Source organism: Myotis lucifugus, unplaced genomic scaffold (assembly GCF_000147115.1).
Source record: "Myotis lucifugus unplaced genomic scaffold, Myoluc2.0 scaffold_101, whole genome shotgun sequence".
Taxonomy (NCBI): Eukaryota; Metazoa; Chordata; class Mammalia; order Chiroptera; family Vespertilionidae; genus Myotis; species Myotis lucifugus.
In genome coordinates, this window is record NW_005871149.1 from 1,493,553 (window position 1) to 1,501,167 (window position 7,615).

Here is a 7,615-nt window from a genome sequence, read left to right on the forward strand (position 1 = left end):
AGCTTGACACAAACAAGTTTTGCTAATGGGTGAAATGTGAGGAATTTACAAACGAATGGCTTTCTCCTTTCCCCAATTACCCTGTTTCTCACCTCTCAAGAGCATAATTTATGAAGACTCAGCCTTCACTCCCTTTGGAAAGAAATGGAAAGAAAAAGGTGGAGAAGCTCTCTTAGGATGCTACCAACTCTCCACTGTTAATCTGGTCCTCTTTAGATTTACAATTGAAATAGCCGAGGGGGTAGAGTTTACACCTGTTTTGTCTGTGCCTTTCCAAGACCGAACTAAGGCTTTGCCCAACTTGATTGCTCTTTTAAAGATTCTGCCCTGTCTGTACTTGTCTTTGGCAAACTCCTCCAACAACATCTGCCCGGGCAGTTACCTTCACTTCTTCACTTGCCTTTGGTCTCTGTTGAAATTGTAATTAGGGGCCATTATCTACTCCTGAATAGGCACATTCAAATGCCCCTTCTCAGTCATTCCTGACTCCCAGAGGACCCTATTGAATTTATTACTACAAACCACACCCTAAGGGATGGTTCTTTTTCTTTCTTTCTTTTTTTAATTAAATAAAGATTAATTACACAACAGCATAGCAACATTAATACAGTTCTAAATAAAAGGCAGGAAAAGTCACCCACAATGCCCACTACCCCCCCCAAAGATAAATATTCATATAGTTCATCTTGTAAAATGTTATGCAACATTTGAAAACAATGAGATAAATCTATAGGCATGAAAAAAAAACCCATAGTAATTACAAAGTGAATAGCATGTTGAAATCTGTGTACTTATGGATTTGTGTACTTACGAAAGTCTATCAAAAATATAATGACCTAGCCAGTGTGGCTCAGTTGTTGAGCGTCAACCTATGAATCAGGAGGTCACAGTTCAATCCCCGGTCAGGGCACATGCCCAGTTGCAGGCTCGATCCCCAATGGGGCGGGGTGGGGGTGGGGGGTGGGGGGGAAGTGCAGAAAGCAGCCGATTATTCTCTCTCATTATTGATGTTTCTATCTCTCTCTCCCTCTCCCTTCCTCTCTAAAGTCAATAAAAATTTTTTTAAATAGAATGGATAATTAATTTCATTTTATATTATTCATAAAATGAACTATTGTACAGCAATAAAAATGAGGGAACTATTGCTATGTGCAATGTGGAGAAACTTCACAAAAATAACATCAAGGGAAATAAACCAGACACACATACAAAACAGTACATACTCCACGATTCTATTTCTGTGTATTGCAAAACTATCCTCTTGAGGAAGGAAAAAGGGGGCAATGATTGGGAGGGGGCATGAAGGCTTTTGGGGTACTGGTAATGTCTATTTTTTTACCTGGGTGGTGGTAATATGGATGTGTTTATTTTCAGCATTTCACTGATCTGTGTACTTATGATTTGGACACACTTTTACATGTGTGTTATACATAAATTTAAAATTAAAAGTAAAAAAGACATGGGAGATGTATTTAATTAACAACTCAATGTGTAGTTTCTGATTTTGAATTAAAGTTTTACCATTTTGTCATTTAGGATTAGAATTACTGTTGATTCATAGTAAATAATCTTTATTATATTTAAGTATTTTCCTGGAGTTCTTGTTACATGGGGATTTAACTAGAAGGGGTGCTAAATACACTGTAGGGATGTGGGGGAAAGGGTATTTTCATGTACTGCGATTGTAATATATAATGGAAAGCAATCAGGCAATATCTATTATTTTAAAAACATTTATACCCTTTGATCCAACAATCTCAGTTCTAAGAATCTATCCTATTGAAGTAAAACCATGAGTTTCAATAAAACTATTGAAGTATAAACATGGTGAAACACATGTACAAGGATATTTATTAGTGCAGCGTTGTAAGTGACAACACACAAACTGTAAGTACTATGCATGCCCATCAATAGGGGAATAGCTGCAAAAATTATAGTACATCCACATTTTAGAAGATCCATTAAACTAAGGAATGAATTGGTACTCCACCAGCTGATTTAGAGAGATTTTACACAAGAAATTGTTTTAATTAAAAGAGGCAAAATGTAGTCACTTTTCAAATGACAAAAATAACTATATTGAATATGCATGTATTTGTGATTTGTCTACATGTGATTATATGAGCATGGAGAAAAATGTTAACAGCTAGGATGCTAAAATGATTGCTAGAGGTGTAAGAGCTGGTGGGGTGACAGAGGAGGAGGGGAGAAGAGGGAGTGAGTCAAGGGGAAAAAGAAAACAAGAACCAAAGGATTTTCTGAAAGCTCTCTGAGACAGTAATCTATCACAGATGAAAAATCAAACACAGTCCAAGGGGCATTATTAGATTGTACTGTGTCCGGATCAAAGACTGTAATCATTACAGTGTACTTTACGCTGTTCACATCAAATGGACATACTGTATCAATTTTGGGACACCACACTAAAACAAACAAAAAGAAATAATTGTTTTTCTTGTTCTAAGAGGGATGGTTAAGAATCAGGAAAGCTGGGTTCCAATTTCTTTTCAGTCACTGACTTAGCTGGGTGCCCTTGGCAACTTACTTAATCCCTCTTGTCTCTTCATGTGTACAAAGGAAATAATTATAGTTCCTATCTCTCGGGGTTACGGTAGGAAAGTTATATATGCAGGCCAGGACTGGCATCTAGAGTAAACTCAATAAAAAGAATTGCTGTTGTCCTTGTTACTAAATATTCATTGTAAGATTGGAATTTACATATAAGGAGGAAAATAAAAACAGAACCATAATCTTACATTCCAGAGTTAACTGTGGTTAATTTTCAAGTGTTCGTGCATTTAATTACTCGATGTGATTTGAAAAATCATTGCAAGACCTGGTGACAGCTTATTGGGATGCATTACCAGCCACCAAATGTGGGAAGGGTTGTGACATGGAGAGGCGTAGACATTCTCTGAGGCGCCAAAGAACCTCAAGAAGCAAATGTTACAATGAGAGCTGTCCAGCACCGAGATGGGCTGCCCGACTCCATGGGGAGCTCCTTCTTATAACAAATAACAGTCTTGGCTGGTGACCATTTGTCAGAACTGCCAGTATTGGACGAGAGGTTAAGCTATTTAAACCTCTCCCTAAAGCTAACATTTTATGATCAAGAAACACTTGCTGAAGTACACATATATTAGATTCACCGCCCTCTTAAGACAACCAGTGTGGTTCTTGCTATAATACTGGGTGGGAAGGATAGTTCTAAATTCATCCCGTGAAAGTCAAGAGAAAATTTCTGGCATAGGTCAGGTAAAGGGCCTCTCCCTCATACAAAACTAAGGACGTGCAATTCCACCAATTAATCTAATTCAATGTGGAGAACGAAATCAAAGAGAGGGGTGGGCCTGAAAAAGGTTTACATTTTACCTTCAGGTGCTGTTTGTCTGCTTTCTTAATACTCATGGTCTCTCCCTGGAAAAAAGTCCTGATCTGGCAAAAATTCATAGTAATTCCTCAGGGGCAAGGGAAAAGAACAAACAAACAAACAAAAAATACATTCATGTGGTTGGAAAAAAAACCTAAGAACATGGTGTTGGTGGGAGACGAGGCTAAAGGTCCATGCAAGAACCACCCAGGTGCTTTTGATGTTTGATCAATTATTATTATACTATGCTTCCTGCTACAGATGTAGCTACAATCTCTGTAACAGGATGTTTAAAAAGATTAAAGAGAAGCTGTAGTGGGGTCCTGAGGTGATAAGAGTCCCTAGAATATGTATTTTTGGACGTTTAGAGTATAAGTTCCTGTACATTCTTAAAATAAACCATTTATTTGTTTTTCTGTTTTTTGTTTTTTGAAGAAACAAGTAAAATTTGTATTTCAATATGGCTGCTTCCTGCCCACAGTGATATAGAAATAACAAAGCAAAGAGAGGGTGGCGGTGGTTCAATCATGCTGGTTTTTCATCAGCTTTGACTTATGTCCCTATATTAGGTAATATCTTATCCCTACATTAGAAAAATGTTTGGATTTATTTAGATTAAACTTGTTCATCAGAAAATGGATTATTCTATTTTGGAGAGTTGGGTGGAATTTGTGAGCTCAATGACTCAATGTGAAGTTAAAGAAACAAACAATTTTGGGTGCCCTCTCCCTCCCGGGAGCAAGCTCCAGCCATTCCCGTTCCCCTCCTCTTCCCCACAGGCGCATGCCTCCTAAACTCTAAGGGACTGACAACCAGGGGAGCAGTGGGCAGCAACAGCTCATCCCGGGCTAACCCCTGAACCTGTCTCCAAGGTACTCTTTTCTCTGACTTCTCAGTGAGCCAAAACAGCCTCACCTAGACTCATTTCTTTCCTAGAGCATTTCTAGAGCGGAAGCCACCCCACCTAGGCTCTCTCCTGTTATTTCTTCTATCCTAAACCCTTCCTGCTTTAATAAATATACTGTCTCCAGCTTTAATAAATATACTCAAAAGGAAGGAAGGAAGGAAGAAAGGAAGGAAGGAAGGAAGGAAGGAAGGAAGGAAGGAAGGAAGGAAGGAAGGAAGGAAGGAAGAAGGAAGGAACAATTTTTGGTAGAGGAACCTGTGGAATTGAAGTTGGTATGGGCTGAACTGACTTAGGGTTAGAGGAGTGTTCTCAAACACAGGGAATGACTCACTGGTATTTAAGACTTCCTGCCATGTGGGCTGCTTATCTTAACTCACACCATACATTTTCCCTGGGTATCCAATAATAGCATTTGGAGGCATGTTCTCAGAACTTCTGACATTGGTCATGAATAAGCTGCTTGTTACTTTCAATTCTTTTTTCTAGCAACTTAGGCCAATGTCTAGTGTGTGCTTGTACACACTCTCTCTTTAAAGACTCTCTCAGTGTATGTATCTATTTATTTATATATTTTTCTGAAATGTTCTGTCTTTGAGAATAAGCTGCAGACATGATGCCCTCTCCCCCTGCTTCAGTGTGTATTTCCTAAAAACAAGAACAATTCTCTTTCGTAACCACAGTATAATTATAAAAATTACGTCAATACTGATTCAACAATATTACCTAAACTACAGACCTCATTCAAATTTTGCAATTTCCCCAATAATGTCCAAAATAATAAAAGAAAATTACAGATCATGTCATGCATTCAGTTGTCAGTAACATTGTTTCAGTCTCCATTAACCTGGAATAGATTTTTCCACGCTTTGTCACCTCTCATGACCTTGGTGTATTTGAAGAGTTACAGGCCAGTGTTTTGTAGTGTTTCTCAACTTGGGCTGTCTGTTATTTCCTCATGATTGGCTTCAGGTTATGCATTCGTAGCCGGAAAACCACAGCAGTGACGCTGTGGTGTCGGGCACACAGTATCAGGAGTTGATTTGTCCCATTACTGTTGAAATTACCTTTCATGACTTGGATAAGATAGTGCCCATCAGGTTTCTGCACTTTAAAATTACTATTTGGGGGGAGGGGAGGAGCATTTGAGATCTCGCTTCCCAGAATATCTAATCCGTTTAGCTCAAATAAACTCTTAAAAAAATAAAATTATCTTTTTTTTCATTTTATTGTTAAAAAATAGCTTGTGGGGAGACTCTGTAAACATTTTGTTCCTCATCAAACTTCATCCACTAGCTTTAGTACCCATTAATGATTCTTGCCTGAGTCAATTATTACTGTGATGATTGAAAATGGTGATTTTATAATTCTATAATCCTATAATCCAACTATAATTCTATAATCCCTTCTATATTTTTTAGTTGGCATTCTACTGTAAGGAAAATGTTTCTCTTCTCCATGAATTTGTTTGGCTACTTATTTATACCAGTATGGACTCATAGATTCCTATTTTATTCAATGGGTCATAATTTGTTGTTGACACTATTTATTATGATGCTCAAATTGTCCCAACACATTTGTCATTCTCTTATTATTATTGTTATTTTTTTTAATTCTCACCAGAGGATACATTTTTATCAACTTTAGAGACAGGGGAGGGAAGAGGGAGAGAGACAGAAACATCGATGTGAGAAACATCAATCGGTTGCCTCCCTTATGCATCCAGACAAGGGACTGAACCTGCAACCTGGGTATGTACCCCAATCAGGAATCGAACCTGCAACCTTTCCATGCACAAGACGATGCTTCAATCAACTGAGCCACACTGACTAGGGCTTGTTATTCTCTTAAATGATCTGAATTAACTGTTGAATTCAGGGAACTCTTGAACACTATACCGCGGAAGCAGCACAGAAATGAAAGGACTACAATCCCATCCCAAGGAAATCATCCAAGGTAAAGAACTCCCTCATGATTTTCCTGGCTGGTGGAGACACAGGAAGCCTGGAGAGCTTTCAGTGTGAAGACTGCCCTGGCCACACTTGATCACAATGACACTATTGTCTCACAAGCTTCTTAGAATACCAGCATCTGGGTGTGGATGCTAAACTGTTTTTCCAATAGTGCTAATAGACAGGTAACCTATCATTGCCTGACTTCTCTTGTTTCCAACTGCATGCATCTGAAGGAAGACTGGCCAGGTTAGTAAATTAGTCTGTGGGTATGAGCCTGAAGGGTATTAACTAATTTGTCCATAGAATAAGCCCAAGAGTTAATGACTTTGATGTCATTATGCCCTTCCCTGCCTATTGAGCTAACTAGTCACAGACTTGTTACATTTGAACATCTTATTACTAAGTTGGTGCTTTAATAACATGCAGTTGAGATAAAATCTCCTGATTACATGAAAGTGTACATTGCAAGACAGGTAATTCTGAATTAAAGCCAGACTATAGACAGTGACAACAGGCTGTCTACTGTGGTTACTGAACTTGTTTCCTTTACTAGAACACAGGCTTCATGAGAGCTGGAGCTTTGTTTTGTTTATCGCTCCATTTCCTGTTTGACTCTGCCTGCCTCATAGTAGGTGTTAAAAAAATATCAGTTGAATACTTACCTAGCAAGGGAGATGCCATGGTCACAAAGGTGGTCTTCCCACAGCGAGGTTTATCCATTGCACTCCAGATGTGCTGACCCCCGCGATTTCCCCAAGTGTGGGAAACTCGACTGCATCATTTGTGGTAGTGGGGGGCTGTGTTCATGCTCTCCTCTGGAAAAAAAAAGTTAAACATATCAAAATGTTTGGTGGCATAACATAAGGAAATTAGAAATTATTAAATGAGCCCTGGCCAGGCAGCTCAGTTGGTTAGAGCGTCTTCAGGAGACACCAAGTTTGCAGGTTCGATCCCACATCAAAGTGAGACAAGAACTATTTACAGAGCCAACAGGTTTCCTCAGAATGGCCTTTACACACCTCAGAAATTTCTAGATAACTGGATCATTTAAGTACACTGTGTGGGATTTTGTTCCAAAGGGGGAAAAAAGTTAAAACAATTGGAAAACTGGAATACTGCAAAAACATGTGGAAGACTGGAATTTGATTCAGATCATAGGAGAATGTATATAATTGTTCAGGCACCTTTAGGTGGAAGTTTTTATTTGCTAAGGAGCTGAATCATGAATTCTCCCTAAATGTATAGGAGGACAAATTAAAAAACAAACAGAATTCATGTAAATGAATTTGCTTTGGAAGGGCTAAGAACCCTGTGCATGACCGCCTATAGTTGACATCTAAAGAGTATGAGGTAATAGATGTCTATTTGAAGCCAGGACTGCCTTGT

At 38.6% G+C, this 7,615-nt stretch overlaps 1 non-coding gene across 1 annotated transcript; it reads left to right on the forward strand.

Annotated features, from left to right (window-relative positions):
• Positions 1-6,883: 6,883 nt before the first annotated feature.
• LOC111826786 lies at positions 6,884-7,047 on the forward strand. The gene has a single exon (XR_002830184.1). It is a non-coding gene; the product is annotated as a U1 spliceosomal RNA (small nuclear RNA).
• The last annotated feature ends 568 nt before the right edge of the window (positions 7,048-7,615 follow it).